The sequence below is a fragment of the Neomonachus schauinslandi genome, chromosome 8, assembly GCF_002201575.2.
Source record: "Neomonachus schauinslandi chromosome 8, ASM220157v2, whole genome shotgun sequence".
In the NCBI taxonomy this organism is placed as follows: Eukaryota; Metazoa; Chordata; class Mammalia; order Carnivora; family Phocidae; genus Neomonachus; species Neomonachus schauinslandi.
In genome coordinates, this window is record NC_058410.1 from 12,464,545 (window position 1) to 12,487,718 (window position 23,174).

Below are 23,174 nucleotides of genomic sequence, written 5' to 3' on the forward strand. Positions count from 1 at the left end.
CTCTTCTGAGAAATGGGTTGAATTACAAGATTTCTGAAGGTTATTCTGTTCTAAAATACTTACTGAGTGGTGGCACCTAGGTGGCTCCGTCAGTTAAACATCCGACTCTTGATTTCAGCTGTGGTCATAATCTCAGAGTTGTGGGATCAAGTTCTGCATCCAGGCTGGGCATGCAGCCTGCTTGGGATTCTCTCTCTCCCCCCCGCCCCTCCCCCCCCTCTCTCTTCCCCTCTCTATAAATAAATAAACAAATAAAATGCTGACGCATGACAACTCTTAAAGTAATACCGCACTGTTTGTGATTTGAGACATTTTTAATGTGTATGTGAATATAAATCCTCATGTTTGTATCATTTTTAAAAGTCTGTCATATCTTCTGCACACAGAAATATAAATGTACTAAAATTATTCAAGAATTCCTAATGCATTCTATAAATGTTTAAAGATTTTCCTTTAGACAACACAAAAATTCTGAGGTACTACTTAGCCTTGACAATAAAATGGGTATGTGCCCATCCATTTTCAGAACTACTCATTTATTGATCTGCTGAAAATTCCAAGTGTTGGCTGCCAACTGTGTATACACCATTCAAGTTTTAGTCAATTCTCTAACTAATGAGATTTATCAAGCCATCAAAATTTAGTTTCTGTGACAGCTTTTCAGAAAATGCCATACTGCCATGACATTCTCAATACACACCAAGACTCCGGCGATGTCAACCATCCTGGACTCAATTTCCTCACACATTTAGACTAGTGGCCAAAGTGGAACTTATTACAGTCACATTTAGTGACATCTCCCAGTTTTTAGACAGGTAATTTTAAAATCCCAATTACATGGAAACCTGAAATAGAACTAAGCAAAATGCTGCCTGTTACTGTTTCTTAGGAAATGATCTTTATTGAAGATAGAAATGCTTTTTCATTAACAGTTATTACAAAATAGATGTTCCTAAATACACTGAAATTTTCTCTAGTTTTCACTATTAATATACTTATAATTAATATACTTAACAAATCTTTTCTTTAAAGACCACGTTTCTTTTAAGACTTTTATTTAAAGAGAGAGCATGTGCGCATGCTCAAGAAAGGGAAGAGGGAAAGAGAATCCCAAGCAGACTCCCTGCTGAGCACGGGCTGAAGAGGGGCTCGATCCTCGATCTCAGGACCTGGAGATCATGACCAAAGCTGAACTCAAGAGTCCCACGCTCAACCCACCTAAGCCACCCAGGCAACCCCCAATGTTTCTTTTTAAAAAATAGTGCCCATCACACTACAAATCACAGGTAAGTCAGAAAATAGGGAAAACTACTGCATTTGTAGGTGGATAACCTCCAAGTCGCTTGCCCCCTCTGGCAAATTAACACGGTTAGCCCTCCCAATACTAGACAAGCCCCTTCAGACAGGCACCATGCAGGGGAGAGACACAGGAAAGGGTGCCTGGGTTCCACAGGCACACCCCCACCTCCTCTCCAGGCTGAGTGTCCTACAGAGCAAATGTCACCCAAAGGGGAGTGTTTCTCAACTACAGCCCCTAGTAACACCTGATGTGCTTGATAAAATGCACGCCAGATCTCCAGAATCATCATCTCAGGCTAAGTTCCAGGAATCTGCATTTTCATCTGCAAAGTATTGGCTGATGGGCATGAAGGAGGGCACGTGATGTGATGAGCCCTGGGTGTTATACACAACTGATAAGTTATTGAACCCTACATCTGACATTAATGATGTACTATGTTAGCTAATTGAATTTAAATTAAAAAAAATAAAAGAATAAAAGAAAAAAAAAAAGTTAATTTTAACTTCCAAACTGATAGGCAAATTCAAGTTTGAGAACTGCCATCGCTGGCCTCAATTTCTCCACCTGTAAGAGAAGCTAACAAGACCTGACCGCTTCCTAAATCCTCTTCTGACTGGTCATCCTCACAATCCGTCCCATTAAGGCTCAGCAATGCCATCATTTTACCACTTTCATAGTAGCTCCACCTGGGGCCCGCCGTGGCTACTTTGTTCTACACGTACTCCACATGGCTACTGTGTTTATACATATTCTATACCCGCCCTGCTCTTCAGAAGGCCACCTTCACCACCTCCACGAAGGCACTGATCTTATCTCAGGTTCGTCCCCACCCCTTCTAGTTCAAAACGGAATTCCCCTATACCCAGTTCCGGAGGCCTTGACATTCACATTATCCACAGCCCCCAAGACCACAGATAACTACCTCCTAGCAATGTCTCATTACTCCTTCTGGATTTACCAAGACTCAACATGCTCCCAGCCCTGCCCTCCTTACTAGTGTTGGGTGATGGCTACCAGTTCTCCGGTAATGTTCAAACGCCAGTGAGCATAATAGCAGAGAACAAATACGCTACTTTTAAATTCTCACAACATTTTTTCTTCTGTTTTCTTGCATTCAATTCTGCATAGAAGCATTGAGTTTTATAGCTGAAAAGTCATTTAGTCCAATGTGATTCCCCTGGCCACCAACGTTGCAAATTAAGAAATGGAAATGCGGGGAGGAGGTCGTGTTTTGTTCAAGATCACACACCTATTTTTGGCAAAACTACCCAAAACCCAGGCTCTTAAATCCAAAACCCACAGCTCCAATCTTCTGTTTATACGGTATGCTGACTGTCTGGATAAATACCAAGAACAATTCAATTAAACACATACAAGTATCTTTCAAATAGTTCATCCTCTGTTGCCCATCAGAATGGAGAAAAATGAAGTACTGAAAAAAGTAATATGGGTCCCAAAACAACACAAATAGCAGATGATCACTTCTAAATAGTTAATAAGGAATCCAACTGAGAGGGGCAGAACACAGACATACATACAACCTCTATGTGGGCAATACCGCCATTTAGCAGATGGACCCTAAGAGTTCAGAGGATAGAGTATGCTTTTCAAGAGAAAATAAGGGGGTAGGAAAGTATCAGGGAGAGCTGCAGAAGGAGGACTGAGCTGAGAGGGCTGTGCACTCTCCAGATAAAACAACAAAATTCTGCTGCAGGAGAAAATGAAAAGAAGCAAGCTGCTGGTGGGGCTGGATGTGTATATAATGAGTGGATCCAGTCACAGTGTTTCTGATTTCGAGTCTTATGTAAAATGAAGTTATTTGCCCACATGGCATGCAGTGCCCTTCTCAACAAGAGGTTCATCAGACAGCTGTGAAGGGAGAGTTAATAGAAACTATGGTTTCATAGTCATTATGTTTCTCCAGAGGGAAAGTTCAAAATGGAACGGTTAAATGGGAAAATATTTGTTTTTGATTTGGCAAACATTCATCAAGGTTTCACGTCTACGTACAGTAAATATTAATCCCAGACGTTTTAAACGCCACCAACACAAATGATAACTTAATTCATTTTAATGTATTCCAGATGTGTTCTTCCTCAGTTTCTGTTCCTATATACAAATGCCTTCTTTTGAGAGTACAAAAATATCCATTTTAAACCAGCTTCATGGTTATCCAGAGTGGTAAGGATAAATAGGACTATTATCCTATCAACTACCACCCTAGTGTGAGGCCAGAAGAGCAAAACGGATGAGAAGGACTTGATGTCTCAGCTACCAGAAGACATTAGATGAACCACTCGAACACAATTTCATTTTCTTCCTGAGAAATCTAAGCCCCTCCTATGTTTAGGGGAGTTGCCAAACGTATTCCAGACCAAAACCTAGATCCATTAATACTCAGTATAATGACATTGCTACCACCCCACACGTAGGAAAAGATAGAGCAACATTTTTAGCACTTTGTTACTGATAAAGTCTATTTAAAGAGTCAGCTATCTGGCAAAGGGTCACTCGACTTTATAATCATGGTATCACCTTTAAAAACCATTTCAATGACCACTTCACACACTATCAACACCACCTCAGGGCGTCCGCTGCATACCATGCAGAACCCGGAAGGGGTACAGAGAGTAGGCTCAGTGCTCCCTGTGTGATGGAGAAATCCCCAACAATTAAGTATCCCACGATGAATGCGACAACCAACCGATACAGACCTCATGCTAATGAAATGCCTGGAAACCCAAGAGTGGCAGACACTCCAAAGGAAGGCTCGGCAGAGTCTCAACGGATGAAGGCAACAAGGAGTTCGCCAAACAGGGAAGAAGCATCATGGTGTGCAAAGAAATGGAAAAACGAAGGAGTCGGGCCTGTACTTGGCCACACCACCCCACAGCTCTGTCCTGCTGAACATCCTGATTTTCCACAATTTGAGATAACTACATGGCACATACAAGGAGGGGTGAATGAACACTTCCAGAACTCTTTCACTGTGGCCAGCAAGGTTCTAAGCACATTATGTAAATTAATTCATTAATTTCTCAATTCTCAAAACAATCTTCTATGAGGAATGCACTGCTATCACCCTCCTTTTAGAGACGAAAACCCTGAGGCACAAAAACCTCTTTTCTAGACAAAAACCACTTTGAAAACCGATGGTCACCAGAGGGGAGGTGGGGAGTGAGTGGGTGAAATAAATGGAGGGGCACTGAAAGTACATTCATCACGACAAGCTCTGAGTACCACAGAGAATTGTTGAATCACTCCTGAAACTAGCAACACTGTATGTTAACCATACCAGAATTTAAAATTTTTTTAAAACCACTTTGAATTTTAAAATAACAAAATACTGCCTTAAAACCCATCAGTACACTTTAAAGGTAATGGAAATCCATACCTTTTACCAGTTTAAGGGAAGATTTGCAAGCTTATTCACTAAGCCATTTCCCAAACCACTAATGAGAAGAGAACCTTCAAAATTCCAGTTCTGCATCTTGTTCCCAATGCAAAGGAATCAGTAATGGGAACTCCTAAAGAACTACCTCCAAGAGACACAGTCTGAAATCTAACCATGAATTTAAAAGAAACCTTGTAACGCGACACCATGAAAACACAATGAAAGCTGCAGTCCAGATTCTGTTACTCAATCTACAAACCTCATAAATGGAAACAAAGCAGACCCACTTCCAGCTGGATGGAATGCCTGGGGAGGATCGGGCTAGATCCCAGGGCAGGCGAAATCCAAGACAGGAAACACACCACACACCCCTGGCAGGGAACCCTGTCAGGCGACCAGCCTGTATCCACCACCCCTAGTTTGTGGGAGGGCTTCAGACTGGGAACTTCTCGTTCTTTCTTAAAATTCTGAACCCAGTCATAAAAACAAAAGCCTTCAAATTCTAGGTTGTGATTAAAATCCTTGATTCGCTTACAATTACAGACATGCCAACGGCTGACAGGATGAAAGGGGTACGTGGAAGCAGACAGAGGTGGGTCCGATCTCAGCTGTGTGGCTGCATTACTAGGTGAACTTGGGTGAGGGGGCCCCAGAGGTCCCCAACCTTCTCCTCCTATGTCGCCGAGATCAGTGAACATCCGTAACTGGGCACAATCCTCCCTGCCCTCCACACTCTGTCACTCACCAAGCCCATTTCACCGTCTAGTTTAGGAAACCTCCTGGCCAGTCCCCAGCCCTCTAAGCCACTGCCTTTCAGCCTCCGCCTTATTACACCTGCTCTTTCTTCCACCAGCCCTGCCTTCCTAAATCCACCGGCACCAGCCTACGAGGGGCGTGGTCTACAATGCAAATCTCTTCTGCCTGAAAGGTGATTCTTTTGTTTGTTTTTGTTTTTTTTATTTTTAAAGATTTTACTTATTTATTTTACAGAGAGAGATACAGCGAGAGAGGGAATACAAGCAGGGGGAGAGGGAGAGGGAGAAGCAGACTCCCCGCTGAGCAGGGAGCCCGATGTGGGGCTCCATGTGTGGCTCGATGTGGGGCTCAATCCCAGGACCCTGGGATCATGACCTGAGCCAAAGGCAGACGTTTAACGACTGAGCCACCCAGGCGCCCCTAAAAGGTGATTCTTCAATCACAATGTCAACTGCCTTTCTTCTCTACTGGAAGTTCCCTTACTTCAAAGATTTAAGGTACTTAATACAACTTACAGGCTCACTAAATGCCTGTTCTATGTTGAGGGGCAGTGTAGGCTTCAGTTTCTTCCTCATGCCACAAATGAAGAAACTTGGTGCTCCCTTTGGAGGCATAAATGGGACCATGCTTACACAGAGCCTAGCACAGTGCCCCGTAGGCACTTCCTGCCACAGATTCTCTCGTTACTATTCAGTGTTCCAAAGTGTGCAAAGTATTTTCACACATGTGAGCTCATTTGACCCTTCTAATAACTCTGAGACTTATGAGGTTACATGAAGAAACTCAGGCTGCTGATATTTAAGGCCCCAGAATCAAGGGTAGTTTTTGGCAAGATCTACTGATTCCAAATCCTGAGTTTTTCTATGCCTTGTCAGGAGCTCTGGCACTGTTTATAGAAAACCATTCCTACCCATCTCTTCCACGAAGTTTATCCAACAGAAAGTGTTATTTTATTTCAATTATGGAATACAAACACATAGGCCAAATGCCACTGTAATGGACTCAAAGGACTTTGGTTTGTGCTATATCGAGTAATTCAACTATCAACTGGCTCATTCATTCACGCCTTCATTCAGCAAATTATTTATCACATGCCAATTCGACACCAGGCACTGTGTTTGGTGCTGGGAATCTTCCCTTTCCCTGAGAAATTATAATTATACTGTACAAGGTTTTCCAACGGAAGCCAACCATGGAAGGTACAGAATGCCAGTACCTGAATAAACATAGCAATGAATGAAGAGCCAGAAAATCTGAGAGCTCATCCTGGCTATGCTCCTACATAAGCTCTGGGACCTTAGACAAGTCCCTGGTACTAGAGTTCCTTACCTATAAAATAGAAAAATTGGCCCATATTATCTTTAAAGTTATTCTGTGCTATGAATTCTAGAGATTCCAGGACTCCATACAATCAGCAAGTACTTTTGACATTTACAAGTATTATTTTATACCACAATTTTATAAAATTTTGTAATTTTTAGGATGACTTTTCTTATATGAAATAGCACTTCAGCTCAATTTATTAATACATGTTAATGTAAGAAAAGCTCTTTATGGCCTTACTTTCAAGATTCTTGCACCCTTCTCTCAGCAAACCACGACTAGACGTGTAAGCCTTAGTGCCTTAAAAGTAGCCAAGGAGGCCATTACATGTTGGCACACATCTCTGATGCCCACCTATAAATTCATACTCCCAGATTCTTCCCTATAATCAAGTAGAAGACATCTGTTTAAGAATCACCCTGAACAGCCAGGCATAAGATAGAGCGAACCGAAGCACATTCCTATATGCTGACTTATATGAGAAATCTTCCCCCAAACACTTGTTTCAGAATTTTCTAGAGTCCTATAGAAGTAATCCTTTCTTTACTCACTCATTCCAGGAACCTTAATTGAGCTCCTGCTCTGTCAGCCTCTGGAATGGGTGCTGAGTACAGCAGTGCAGAGGCTGAAGCAGGGTCATCACTAGCCCATACTGTGTTTTTGGATGAATTACAAGAGATGCCCTGTCCCAGTGGAGACGAGCGCACCAAGGGTTTGGTTAAGTGGGGTGCAAACCGGATTTCTACCTCTACTTGTCCACTGGACAGGATAACCTTGTGCAGTGAACAACCTGCAGAACTGTACAAGGTAGCATAGCTAGATGTGTTTTTAAAAAATCATGTTCTAGTAGGGGCACTGCCTATTATAAGAGAAGGAGCTTAAATGCCTAGGAATAACAGGGAAGAAAAGGTTTCCTGGAGAAGGCATTTGACTGACACATGAAGGATGTGTGGGTAAACAGCAGATGGAAATCGGAGTAAGAATAGTGTAAGCGGAATGTTCATTCATTCCAGATAGTGGTCCAGAAATGACAACTTGGAAGTAGTACGATGTGTCTGGCAGTATGTAATGCATGTGTGTAAGGAGATGGGGGGGAGGGGGGACTCTGTGAACTGTCCCCAGACAAGACTGAAAAGGCAGGCAGGAGCCAGATTATGAAGCACCTTATATGGCATGGCATGTTAAGGTGTGGAAACCTGATTCTGAGATCACTAGGGGCTTGTTTTGCCACTGAAAATAAACTCTTCCTCAATTATACCTTGCCATATTTTTCTTTTTACAGTTGCCAATCACAAAGATCTCTGATACCCTAAAGCAACAAGTCCTATAAGCCAAGCAGGCAAAATCCAACAGAAAACAAATTTGCTTTTAGAACTGCACCAATTTTGATATTTCATTTTTAGAATTTAAAAACCTTAAAGAATATCAGGAAACATCTTTAAATGTGTATATACACAAGTTCTATTGGTTATGGTCAAATTATAAGCCCAGTAATTGACACTTTTTATTCAGAGCCTAGCTGAAATATTTATAGCATATGGTCTGCACCTGTAAGAAACTTGTAACACTTATTTTAAAAACTTCTAGAGACACCCCAGCTTAAACTACTGGAGAGGGCAATGGAGATAGCCAGGTGCTAACCATTAAAATAATTATGTCAGCCGCATTTGAGAACACGAGGTTGAATGGGTGAACAACCATAAGATGAGAACCCCAAGACCTTCACCACGTAGAAATAAACGTCTTATCAGGACCCAAGTCTGCCTAGAAGATTTCGAGGGAAACCAGGCTGCCTCTTACAGAGACACGCAGAAGGCGATGCAGAAAAATCTCCCCATAAATAGAATTCTCTCCAGAGCCAAGCAGCCTCCTCTCTGCCCCCTCTCCCCAATTAGTTACCCCATTTCGCTATTTTAAAAATAAGGGGCAGAAGCCCATCAATATTAAGTTTCACCGTTTCTTAAAGATAAACTACCCTGTGCAATCTTACTCCATACCTTTACGGCGGCTGTCAGCAGTCAATTGTGGGAAGAAAGGACTCTTTTCTTCCTTAACTGGTTTTGGTAAATATGATCCATTTGGGACACAATGTGTCGGCTTTCCCAGAAACTTGGCACCTCGGCCCCCCCCCCAGGAGCAGGGCCCGTCGGAGACGGTCGGCGGGGCGGGCGGGGCGGCCGCGGCGGGACTTGTCTCCCCCCCCCACCTCGTCCTCCCAGCCGCGCCGGGGCTCCCACCGCCTGCAGCGCCCGAGGGCTTCGCGGGGGCCGCGCGCGCCTCTGAAAGTTGAGCCGCCGCCGGCCGCGATCTGCTCTCCAGGCCCCTCCCCGGGCTCCGCTCCCGGCCCCCACGACGGCTCGGCTCAGCCACACGCTGACACGCGAGGCCCGGGCCGGCCGGGTCGGGAGTGCGCCCGGCGTGCTCGCGCTGCCCGAGGCACCTCGTGGAAGAGAGTTCTGGCAAGTGTTGCCGCCGCCGGGCCGGCTGCACCGGGAAAGTGGAAGCGCCCAACGCGCTACCGCCGTCGCGAGGTCCGCGTCTGGCTGTGCTCTCCACGACCCCCACCAGCTCCCTCCCGGGGAAGACGGAGGCCGGCGCCGGGAAACAAAGCGGAGGGGAGGTGGGACGGCGGGCCAGGCGCCGGGCCCGCCCGCAGGGAAGGGGGCCGCCGGGAGCCCCGCGCGGGGAATGGGGCCCGGGGCGCGCCCGCCGCCGCCCGCTCCGCCCGCCCGCCGCCCCTTACCTTAGCTCGAGTGCCCGGCCCTGCGCGCCCACCGCCCTGCCAGCCACACCGCTGTTCCCGCCGCGCCCCCAGCGCGGGGCCCCGCGGGGATACCGACTGCGCGGGGGGGCGAGAGGTTGCTGGGGTGCCCCGGTCCTCCTGGGCGGACGCGGCAACGGCCGACCCTCGCCCTGCACGCAGCGCCTGTGGCGGCGAGAGCGGCCGCACCTCCTCCCTGGCCGCTCGGCCCGCCTCCCTCCCCGCCCGCCGCCCAGCCCTCCACTCCGCCCCGGCCCCTCCCCAGCCCCGTTCTTCCCCTCACCCCGGCCCGCGCCGATCCCCTGCCGCCCGGCCCCGAGCGTCGCCTCCGGGGCTTTCTTTGGGACGCGCGAACTAACGAACACCCAGAACTCACAAACTCTGTGTGGGCGCCTACTCGGAGCTAGGCGCTCTGCCTGCCTTCGAAGCTCGAGTAAGCTCCAGTTCCTTCCCCAGGAGAGCTGATAATGGAGAAGATGTTTCCTCGGGTACCACCGAGAACGGTGGCAGGAGGTATCCCAAGTCTCGTTGGGCAGGAGAGAGAGAGAGATGGAGGTGACGCCCGAATGGAGACCCGAGGGTGCAGGAGAATTCGGACGTTTGAGTTTGAGAAGCTGCGGGGTTTAGGAGAGAAACCTGAGTAATCCCAAGGGCGGGGATGATGGGGGGCGGGCGGGCGCTCAGTGGAGTGAAGGCTGTGTTCCTATGATCCCTGTCTTTGCCTTTGCAGAGTCTCTCCCCTACAGAGGGCAGGGAAGGGAAGGAAGACGTAGTCCAAGTGGGGTCCTCCAAGAAGCAGGCGCCGAGACAGGAAAAGCCATGAAAGGATTTCTTAGGAGAAATGGCTGTGGGATTAAATGGAAAAAAGAGAGAGCTTGCTTTATGCACACCAGATCCCAGTGAAGTAAAGAGGGAAGCAATCACCCTAGCCTCCCAGCCCGCAGTCTAAGGAGGATCATCGTGAGTCCTACATTCCCAATTCTCCTTGGGATCCACCTGCCGGTATCCATTGTCTCCACCAATCATTGGCTGCGAAGTGTGGCCTTGAGCACAAACCCAGAGATGAATTTCAGAATACAAAAGCCAGGGCCTTTGGTCAATTACACTCCAAGACAGCTGGAGGAAGATTCTCACGGCTGCCCAAAATCTAGAAGACAAACAGAATCAACACTCCCACACACACCTACAAATTTTAAATGAAGCCCCAAGGGTTTGCTGGGATCAGATGGACGTTCCACTGATAAGGGCTCTGCTCACTGAACTGGTAACTAACCCCTTCCACCTACATAGGCTCTCCCTGGCCCTGTGTCCCCACCTGCACACGTGGCTCTACCTGGGAAAATGCCTCCTCACTCCACTCACCCCTCAATACTCAGTTCAAGCATCACCTCCTCTCAGGAGCTTTTCCCACTTAGCACATGACTTATTTCTGCCAGGGACCTACCACACTGTGGTTTGGTTTTTTCGTTTTTTGGGGTTTTTGTTGGTGGTTTTTTTGTTTGGCTTGGTTTGGTTTGGTATATTTTCCCCCTTTCTTATATTGCGATTTTTCACACTATTTTATAAAATTTATTTTTTCCCAATTATACAAAAAATATGTTCATTGCACAAACTTGGAAAAATACACACAACCCAAATGCCTCCAACTCCTCTAGTCTTCTAGGGACAGCTTCCCTTGATAGCCAATTAATCAGAGTCTGAGCCCCCATTCCATGTGTTATCAGTCTGGGTCCAGTCGGGAGAGAGAAACCACACAGCAACTAAACAATGAAAGTTTAATATAAAGAATCTTTAACTACAACAGGATTTGGAGCAATGAGGGATTGGCAAGTAAGAAGTAAAGAGAAAAAAGAAAACATGTATAGCAGATAAAAGGATTTAGGAGCTGCCACTACCACTAGGGCTGAGATAGAGCACCAAAGGACGAGCCTCCTGCTCCCCCAGACTGAGACCCACACCCTGCTGGGGAGAGCATGGCCATGGCTCACTGAACAGCAGAGAAGTCACTATGGTATCATGCTGGGGAACTTGCTGGAAATCCACCCTCTGCAACGTGCTGATAATCTACCCCTGAGGTTGTGAGGAACGCTGCTCACAGAGCAGTGTCTCATGGAAGCACTTCACTGCAAAATCACCCAGAGAGCAAGCTGCTGGGAGAAGCTGCTCGTTGCCCTGCCCTGCAGACTCCTGGTGCCAGAGACACTGCCCAAAATGCAGAAGACGGCCAAGCAAGGGCATGGCAACCACGGGCAGAATGCTGCCCTCCTACAGTATCTCCCCCACACTGTGTACTGACACGTCATAAGCCAGCTGGCGGAGGAAATTATATAAAAGGCCCAGATCCATTTTTATGGAGAAGGCAAAAAGGATGAGTTTGGAACTGACGGGCAATGAGTTGGAAACCAGCACACTATGCAACCTCAAAAAGTCCAGGTGTAGTCACTTCCCCTCCCCAAATACACCTGCACATCCCAGATGAACACTGTCACGTCTACGAATCTTGTCCCCCAGCTAGCCATTTTGTTCCTGACTACCAGACCCTCTCCTGCAAGCTGTCTCAGCCTTCTCCCCACTGCACAGCTTTGCCCCACCTGGAGGCAGGGACATCTCCTCCCCAAGGTCCTCAAAGCACAGCTATGACCAAGTTGTCAGGCTCAACAAAATTTAATAGAAGGCTTGGGGGGACTGAATGGGATTACAGAAAGGAAAAGAAAAAAGTTAAAACCTAAAATGGTCCCCAAAATGTGAAACCATCCACAGAGCTCCCTAGAGCGTGTCTCTCTCCTTAGCCAGAGCCCCACATAGGCAACCAGCGTGTGCCCCCCCGACCAGAGTCCAGGCTGCAGTGCCATGAGGGCCTAGTGAGGGAGAGACAAGTTTCTCTTCACCTTCACCTAACCCCGCTCCATTAAATACAGAATAATCTGCAGAGATGCAGCTCTGTCTACAGTAAAGATGAACATACATGTTATATTAGGAAGAGAAACTTAGTCCCCCAGTACTTAAACTCACTTATTAATCCACTTACTGAGCATCTACTCAACACCTGGCACTTTACTGGGCGGTAGGGATATAATCTGTGTGATAGTTAAAATCTGAGGGAGATAGGTAGCAAACAAATCATTTTACAAATAGTTCTTTTTTATATCTCTGCTAAAGATGCAAAGCACATAATAATGAGTTAACCTAGCACTAAGGAAATTAGAGAGGGACCCCTGGAGAAAGCAACATTTAGCTGAGCTCTGAAGGACTGAGTTGGAACATTCCAGAAAGGGGGGATGGTGAATTTGAGGCTCTGAGGTGGGGAAGAGCTGAGCCCATCTGAAGAAAGGGTTTCAGGACAGAGCACCAGGAGATGAAGCCAAAGGGACAAATAAGAGGCAATCATGCATGCTCATGTAGGCATGTTAAGAATTTTGGGTTTTATCCTTCCAACAATGAGAACCCACTGGAGGGTTTTAAGCACCAGTCTAGCTAGGGGTGGAGAACAGATTGGAAAGTACATCTGGGAAGGGCCTGGGAAGAATATATGAGACTAGTGTTCAGAGCAGAGGTTGGGCCTGGAGATAGAGACTGAGAAGTAACTGGTCTGTAGAAATAAAGCATAGCCCTGGGTGTGGTTGAAGTGCCCCCGGTAAAGATTGTGGACAGAAGAGACAGAACTCTCTCAAGGTGGGGTTGGGTGAGCAAAGAGAACTGAGAAGAAAGAGCCAGGGGGATGGTGGACAATCAGGAAGTTATGCCAGATCATCTTTTTTTTTTTTTTTTTTTTTTTAAAGATTTTATTTATTTATTTGACAGAGACAGAGACAGCGAGAGCAGGAACACAAGCAGGGGGAGTGGGAGAGGGAGAAGCAGGCTTCCTGCTGAGCCGGGAGCCCGATGTGGGACTCGATCCCAGGACCCCGGGATCACGACCTGAGCCGAAGGCAGTTGCTTAACCAACTGAGCCACCCAGGCGCCCCAGATCATCTTCATCATATGGCAAGATCAGCTTCCCTGTAGAAGAACCAAAGGCCCAATCAAAGCAAATCTACTCCCAAAGATAAATTCAGATTTCCACACTTGGCAAAGACAAGAATAGCATGAAGGTTTAAAAAAGGCAGCCCCACTCTCCTCACCATCCACTCACTTCATAGCCATCAAAACTAATCAGCCACAGCTTCCTATTCTTTTCTGAAAAGTTGAAAATAATAGTAGCTATAATCCCACATCCTAGAAATACCCATTTTGTGATATTCTCTGGCAAAATCTTTACTTAAATTACCCAAGTCTAAACTCAAAGTAAAAGATCATCCCCAATTCATCTTTTTCTCCACATTTTCTGGCACATAGAAGGTGCCTAGCTGTGTTTACAGAATTGAATTTTGTCTCCAAACTCTTTCCAGTGCTGTGCAGTATTTCTGATAGAAGGACACTGAGCTAATGGCGTCAACCAGCAAATCATCCCTCCCGAGTTCAACGCCAACTAAAGTTTTCTTAAAACACCTTCACTTTGGGAAGATTCTTTTTTTTTTTTCTTTTTTAAGTTGTAGCGTTTTGCTCCTTTTTCTCTCTTTCCCAGCACCTGAGGAAAGAGTCTTCCTGCCACGTAAAGTCTCTGCTGCCGCCCAGGCCCTGCGGGCTACAGAAACGATGTCACACATGCACACACACACCCAACACCACCCAAGAATGGTTGTGTTTAATACATATCTCCACGGAGCTCAAAAGCAGTATTACAGCCTGTTTGTGGGCAAGAATGAGGATGCCGGCAACAGTTACTTGCACTAAGTGCTGTTCTAATCTTCATGCCCTTAACATGAACAGGCTACTCGTATTCTCCCTCCCAGCAACCCCACGATCTAGTAGAGAACCGAAGACCACCGTGCCTCTAGTCCAGCTGTCTCTCCAGCAGACGAAGGCCACTCTGCCTTGTGTCAGGCTACTTTTGGAAAAGTCGAGAGTTCTAGAAGATAGCCTTTTCAAGGAAGGCCACATCTCTCCTTTCTAAAGATAACTTGGTCGTTTATAAATGGGTCTTTCCTTGGGCTGCTCGGGAACTTGCACGATTTACTTCACTGCATTTTTCAAACTTCTGAAAGAAAGAAAGCAGTAGGCTTGATTACAATTCCAAAAAGCTGTGTTTAACCCAAAACTCTAGATCCACCCTCTAGATCCATTGCCTTAAAACCATTTGCATGTGTGTATGTTGTGCCGTTGAGAGGTAGTCGTGCCGTGCTCGAGCCTGCACACGTGGATGATGGATCTTCTTTCTCCTGGATTCATTTGACCAGTTTTCCTTCCCACTACCAAGTTCACAGGTCTAACTTTTTTTAAAATACTTTTTCTTTTTTTTTATTTGAATCTAGTGTACCTAACATACTGTTATATTAGTTTCAGATGTATAATACAGTGATTCAACAATTCTGTACATTACTCAGTGCTCTTCATGATAAGTGCACTCTTAATCCCCTTCACCAATTTCACCAATCCCCCACCCACCTCCCCTCTGGTAACCATCAGTTTGTTCTCTGTAGTTGAGTCTGTTTGTTTGTGTGTCTCTTTTTCTGTTTGTTTTTGTTTCTTAAATTCCACATATGAGTGAAACCATATGGTATTTGTTTTTCTCTAACTTAATTCACTGAGTATTATACCCTCTAGCTCCATCCACGCTGTTGCAAATGGCAAGATCTCATCCCTTTTTTAGGGTTGAGTAATATTCCATTGTATACATATACCGCATCTTCTTTATCCATTCACCTATCAGTGGACACTTGGCCTGTTTTTACATCTTGGCTATTGTAAATAATGTTGCAATAAACATAAGGGTACATATATCTTTGCAAATTAGTGTTTTCATTTTCTTTGGGTAAATACCCAGTAGTGGAATTACTAGATCATATGGTAATTCTATTTTTAATTTTTGAGGACCCTCCATACGGTTTTCCAGAGTGGCTGTACCAGTTTGCATTCCCATGAACAATGCACAAGGGCTCTTTTTCCCACATCTTCAGCAACACCTGTTGTTTCCTGTGTTTTTTATTTTAGCCATTCTGACAAGTGGGAGGTAGTATCTCATTGTGGTTTTGATTTGCATTTCCCTGATGATGAGTGATGTAGAACATCTTTTCATGTGTCTGTTGGCCATCTGGATGTCTTCCTCGGAGAAATTCTGTTCATGTCTTCTGCCCATTTTTTAATTGGATTATTTATTTTTTGGGTGTTGATTTGTTTAAGTTCTTTATATATTTTGGATACTAACCTTTTATCAGATATGTCTTTACAAATATCTTCTCCCATTCAGTAGGCTGCCTTTTAGTTTAGTTTTTTAATTTTTTTTAGATTTTATTTTCCAAAATTTCTACAATGAACATAGATTACTTTTGTAAACAAGAAAAAAAGTTACAAAAAAAAACCTAAATATCATACTGAGCCAAGCTTAACACCTTTTTAATTCTTTAAAAAAAAATTTTTTTTTTAATTTATTTAAATTTTAGATAGTTAACATACAGTGCAGTATTGGTTTCTGGAGTAGAATTCAGTGATTCATCACTTATACATACAACACCCAGGGCTCATCATAACAAGTCCTCTCCTTAATTCCCATCATCCATCTATCCCATCTCCCACCCACCTCCTCCAACAACCCTCAGTTTGTTCTCTATTGTTTAGAGTCTCTTATGACTTGTTTCTCTCTCTCCTTTTTTTAAATTTTCCCCCTTCCCATATGTTCATCTGTTTTCTTTCTTAAGGTCCAAATATGAGTAAATTCATATGGGATTTGTTTTTCTCTGACTGATTTATTTCACTTAGTATAATACACTCTAGCTCCATCCATGTCGTTGCAAATGGCAAGATTTCATTCTTTTTGATGGCTGGGTGATATTCCATTGTGTGTGGATATATATATATATGCATATATATATGCATATATATATATATATATATACCACATCTTCTTTATCCATTCATCTGTCAGTGGACATTTGGGCTCTCTCCATATTTTGGCTATTGTGGATAATGCTGCTATAAACATCGGGGTACATGTATCCCTTTGAATCAGTATTTTTGTATCCTCTGGGTAAATACCTAGTAGTGCAATTGCTGGATCATAGGATAGTTCTACTTTTGAGAAACATCCGGACTGTTCTCCAGAGTGGCTATACGGGTTTGCATTCCCACCAAGAGTAAAAGAGGGTTCCCCTTTCTCCGCAGCCTTGCCAACATCTATTGTTTCTTGTGTTGTTAATTTTAGCCATTCTGACAGGTGTGAGGTGGTATCTCATAGTTTAGTTTATTGATTGTTTCCTTCACAGTGCAGAAGCTTTTTTTTTAAATGCCAATAATTCATTTTTGCTTTTGTTTCCCTTGCCTGTGGTGACATGTCTAGTAAGAAGTTGCTAAGGCCAAGGTCAGAGAGCTTTCTGCCTGTATTCTCTAGGATTTTGATGGTTTCCTGTCCCACATTAAGGTCTTTCATCCATTTTGAATTTATTTTTGTGTATGGTGTAAGAAAGTGGTCCAGTTTCATTCTTCTGCATGTTGCTGTCCAGTTTTCCCAACACCTTTTGTTGAAGAGACAGGCTTTTTTTTAAAAAAAGACTTTGAGAGAGAGTATATGGGGGTGGGGAGGAGGGACGGAGGGGGAGGAACAGAGGCAGAGGGAGAAGCAGGCTCCCCGCTGAGCAGGGAGCCCAACACGGGGCTCAATCCCAGGACCCTGAGATCATGACCTGAGCTGAAGGCAGACGTTTAACCAACTGAGCCACCCAGGCGCCCCAAAGAGACTCTTTTTTCCACTGGATATTCTTTCCTGCTTTGTTGCAGATTAGTTGACCATATAGTTGTGGGTGCCTTTTAGTTTGGTTGATTGTTTCCTTTGTTGTGCAGAAAATTTTATTGTGATGTAGTCTCACCAGTTTATTTTTGCTTTTGTTTCCCTTGCCTCAGGAGACATATCTCGAAAAAAAGTTGCTACGGCTGATGCCAGAGACATTACTACCTGCACTCTCTTCTAGGATTTTTATGGTTTCAGGCCTCACATTTAGGTCTTTAATCCATTTTAAATTTATTTTGTTTATGGTGTAAGAAAGTGGTCCAGTTTCATTCTTTTGCGTGTAGCTGTCCACTTTCCCAATACCATTTGTTGAAAAGACTGTCTTTTTCCCCATTGCATATTCTTGCCACCTTTGTCCAAGATTAATTGACCATATAATCACAGGTTTATTTCTGGGTTTTCTATTCTGTTCCATTGATCTATGTGTCTATTTTTGTGCCAGTACCATACTGTTTTGATTACTACAGCTTTATATTATAGCTTGAAATCTGGCATTGTGATACTTCCAATTTTGTTCTTCTTTTTCAAGACTGTTTTGGCTATTCTGGGCCTTTTGTGGTTCCATACAAATTTTAGGATTGTCAGTGCTAGTTCTGTGAAAGATGTTGTTGGTATTTTGATGGGGATTGCTACAGATTGCTATCAGTAGTATGGACATTTTAAAAATATTTGTCCTTCCAATCCATGAGCATGGAATATCTTTCCATTTGTTTGTGTCATCTATACTTTCTCTCATCAGTGTTTTATAGTTGTCAGAGTACAAGACCTCCTTGGTTAGGTTGATTCCTAGGTATTTTATTATTTTTGGTGTCATTATAAATGGGATTGTTTTCTTAATTTCCCTTTCTGCCATTTCATTGTTAGTATATAGAAATGATTTCTGTACATTGATTTTGTATACTGCGACCTTATTGAATTCATTTACCAATTCTAATAGTTTTATGGTGGAGTCTGTAGGGTTTTCTATCTATAGTACCATGTCATCTGCAAATAGTGAAAGTTTTACTTCTTCCTTACCAGTTTGAATGCCTTTTATTTCTTTTTCTTGTCTGACTGCTGTGGCTAGAACTTCCAGTTCTATGTTGGATAAAAGTGGTAAGAGTGGACATCCTTGTCTTGTTCCTGACCTTAGGGAAATGCTCTGGTTTTCACCATTAAGTATGATGTTAGCTGTGAGTTTTTCATAAATGGCCTTTATTATGTTGAGGTATGTTCCCTCTAACCCTACTTTGTTGAAGGTTTTTATCATGAATGGATGTTGTACATTGCGAGATGCTTTTCCTGCATCTATCAAAATGATCATATAGTTTTTACCCTTTCTCTTGCTGATATGAGGTATCACACTGATTGATTTGGAAATATTGAACCATCCATACATCCCAGGAATAAATTCCACTGATCATGGTGAATGATTTTTTTAAATATATTGTTAGATTCAGTTTGCTAGTATTTTGTTCAGTTTGTTGAGGATTTTTACATCTATGTTCATCCAAGATATTGGCCTGTAGTTCTCTTTTTCAGTAGTATATTTATCTGGTTTTGGAATCAGGGTAATACTGGCCTCATGAAATAAATTTGGAAGCTTTCCTTCCTCTTCTATTTTTTGGAATAGCTTGAGAAGAATAGGTATTAAGTCTTCTTTAAACGTTTGGTAGAATTCACCTGTGAAGCCATCTGGCCCTGGACTTTTGTTTGTTGGGGAGTTTTTTTTATTACTGATTCAATTTCTTTGCTGGTAATTGGTCTGTTCAAATTTTCTATTTCTTCCTGATTCAGTTTTGGGAGAGTATATGTTTCTAGGAATTTATCCTTTTCTTCTAGGTTGTCCAATTTGTTGGCACATAACTTTTTCATAATAGTCTCTTAAAATCCTTTGTATTTCTGTGGTGTTGGTTGTTATTTCTCCTTGTTCATTTCAGATTTTGTTTGAGTCTTCTCTCCCTCTCTCTCTCTCTTTAATGAGTCTAGCTAAAAGTGTATCAATTTTGTTGATCTTTTCAAAGAACCAGCTGGTGGTTTCACTGATCTGTTCTATTGTTTTTTTTAGTTTCTATTTCATTTATTTCTCCTCTAGTCTTTATTGTTTCCTTCTACCAGTTTTAGGTTTTAGCCTTATTCTTCTTTTTCTAGCTCCTTCAGGTGTAAGGTTAGGTTGTTTGAGATGTTTCTTGCTTCTTGAGGTAGGCCTGTATAAACTTTCTTCTTATAACAACTTTTGCTGTATTACAAAGATTTTTGGACCATTGTGTTTTTATTTTCATTTGTCTCCATGTATTTTTAATTTCCTCTTTGATTTCTTGGTTGGCACATTCACTGTTTAGTAGCATGTTGTTTAACCTCCATGTATTTGTGTTTTTTCCAAATTTTTCCTTGTGATTGATTTCTAGTTTCATAGTGCTGTGATTAGAAAAGATGCATGGTATGACTTCAGTTTTTTTTTTTTTTAATTGGCTGAGATATGTTTTGTAGCCTAATATGTTATCTATTCTGGAGAATGTTCCATGTGCACTTGAAAAGAATGTGTATTCTCCTGTTTTAGGATGGGATGTTCTGAATTACCTGTTAGATCCATCTGGTTCAATGTGTCATTCAAAGCCACTGTTTCCTTGATTTTTTTGTTTGGATGATCTATCTATGGATATAAGTGAGGAGTTAACATCCCCTACTATTATTGTATTACTATCAATTAGTTCCTTTATGTTTGTTATTAGCTGCTTTTTGGATTTGGGTGCTCACATGTTGGGTGCGTAAATATTTACAATTGTTATATCTTCTTGTTGGATTGTTCCCTCTATGATTATATAGTGTCCTTCTTTGTCTCTTGTTACAGTCTGTTTTAAAGTCTATTTTGTCTGATACGAGTATTGCTATTCCAGCTCTCTCTTCACTTCCATTTGCATAATAAATGCTCTTTTATCCCTTCACTTTCATGTGTCTTTAGGTCTCAAATGAGTCTCTTGTAGGCAGCATATAGATGGGCCTTCCTTTTTTATCCATTCCGTCACCCTATTTTCTATTAGAGCATTTAGTACATTTACATTCAAAGTAATTATTGATAGGTATGTACTTGTTGCCATTTTATTACTTGTTTTATGGTTGTTTTTGTAGTTCTTCTCTGTCCTTTCTTCTCTTGCTATCTTCTCTCATGGTTCACTGGCTTTCTTTTTCTTTTTTTAAGATTTATTTATTTATTTTTGGAAAGAGAGTGTGAGTGGGGGGAAGGGCAGAAGGATAGGGAGAAGCAGACTCCTCACTGAGCAGGGAGCCCGTCTCAGGGCTTGATCCCAGGCCCCTGAGATCATGACCTGAGCCAAAGGCAGATGCTTAACTGACTGAGCCACCCAGGCACCCCTGGCCTCCAAAGTTTCTGCTAAAAAATCAGCTAATAGCCTTATGGGGTTTCCCTAGTATGTAACTGTTTTCTTTTCTCTTGTTTCTTTTAAAATTCTCTCCTTATCACTACTTTTTGCCATTTTAATTTTTATGTTTCTTGGTGTGGACCTCCTTGGGTTGATTTTGTTTGGGGCTCTCTGTACCTCCTGCATCTGGATTTTTGTTTCCTTCCCCAGATTTCAGAATTTTTCAGCTATTATTACTTCAAATGAATCTTTTGCCCCTTTTTCTCTCTCTTCTCTTTCTAGGATCTCTGTAATGTAAATGTCATTGTACTTGATGGCATCACTGAGTTCCCTAACCCTCTTTTCATTTTTTTTTCCCTCTCTCCAGTTCAGCTTGATTACTTTCCATTACTCTGTCCTCCAGGTCACTGATTCATTCTTCTACTTCTACTCTAGTCTACTATTTATTCCATCCAGTGTATTTTTTTTTTTTAAGTTTTATTTAGGGGCACCTGGGTGGCTCAGTTGGTTAAGTGTCTGCCTTTGGCTCTGGTCATGATCCCAGGGTCCTGAGATGGAGCCCCACATTGGGCTCCCTGCTCAGCAGGGAGCCTGCTTCTCCCTCTCCTACTCCCCCTGCTTGTGTTCTCTCTCTGTCTGTCAAATAAATAAATAAAATCTTTTTTAAAAATAAAAGATTGATTGATTGATTGATTGATTGATTTAAGAGAGAGAGAGAAAGCATACATGCAAGCTGGGGAAGGGTTGGGGGGAGAGAGAAAGAATCTTCAAGCAGACTCCTTGCTGAGCCCCCAACATGGGCTCAATCTCAGGACCATGAGATCATGACCTGAGCCAAAATCAAGAGCTGGCCGATCAACCAACTGACCTACCCAGGCGCCCCCCATCCAGTGTATTTTTAATTTCAGTTATTGAGTTCATCTCTGATTGGTTCTTTTTTATGTTTTCTGTATCTTTGTTAAGGGTCTCACTGAGGTCTTCCACCATTTTCTCAAGTCCAGTGAGTATCTTTGTGACCATTACTTTATATTCTCTATCAGGCACATTACTTAGTTCCATTTCATTTAGGTCTCTTGCTGTTATTATGTCTTGTTATTTCATTTGGGACATATTCCTCTGTCTCACTCTGTCTAACTCTCTGTGCGTGTTTCTATGTGTTAGGAAAGTCAGCTACATCTCCTGTTCTTGGAAGTAGTTTTGTAGAAGAGGTTCTGTAGTGCCCTGTGATACAGGGGCCCCTGTTCACCAGCACCTGGCACTTCAGGGGTGTCTCTTAATGTGTGTTGTGTGTGCCCTACTGTTGGCCCTAAGCTGCTTTTGCCTTTAGAGCAGTTGTCGGCAATGGCTCTCTTTGCCTGTTGTGGGCAGGTTTAGGTCCCTGTGGTTGTTAGTGGGCCAGTCTGGGCTGTCTTGGATTTGAGTTGAGTCAGACCAGACATTTGCCAGATGCGTTAGCACCGAACTGCAGGGCGCTTTCTCTGTGTTGCCTCAAGAAACTTTCGTTGGTGAGTAGGGCCTGCGATCAGACCAGATGTTGGGACTGGTGTATATGGTCATCTTTCCCTCTTCCCAGGGTAGGGGTCATCTTACAGTGGGGCCGGCTGCTGTCAGGCCCACCTGCACACTGCCAGGCCTGTGGCACTGCTTTGGATAGGCTCCAGCCAAGTGTGTAGTGGAGGGGGCGGGTCCCCAGAAGAGCACAGCAGCTGGGTCTGTGGTGCCAGCAAGGTCCTTTGCTCCTGGAGAAGCCTCCCAACGATCCCTGCCCATGCAGCACACGCTCTGAGATTAGTAAACAAATCTCCTCTCGTATACCTTGGGCAGCATTTTTCAAACTGTTTCTATGCTGTATCTCCATGGGGCTGTTTGCTGTGCTGTCTCTTTAAGTTCATTATTTTCTGAATCCGACAAAATACCTATTATAATGCTATACATCTTAAAGATGTCCAGTCAATTCTTGCTCACCAGATGGTTGTATAGCCAGCATTTCTTTTCACTGGAGCTTTCAGCATAGGAAATGTGTTTGCTGAACCCATAAAATTTCTGTGAAATGCAAAACTTATAAAACATGAGCACAGCTTTTCTCTCGAGTTTCCCTTTATGGCCCTGAGTTCCACTTTCTCAGTCCCCTCATCCCACAACACTTGCTCTTGGACTTCATCACAGCTTCTCTGGTTGGACTCTTCCTGAATTCCTTTTACTTCCTCCCAACCCCGCTCGTATGTTCAGACATTTCCACTCTCCCCTGAGCGGCACTGTCTTCCTAACCTTCTGTTAGGTACGAGCTGCTACTGCTTATTGAAAGCATTGGCATGTGGGGTTTGGAAGCCACAGTTCTAAGTGGTCAGAAGAAGGGAGAAACAGATACACTTCTGCTTACAAACAAAGATAGCTTACGCCACATTTGAAGCAGAGGGTTGTTGGCGTGGAGTCATCTAATATATGGATGGGATCTTTAGACA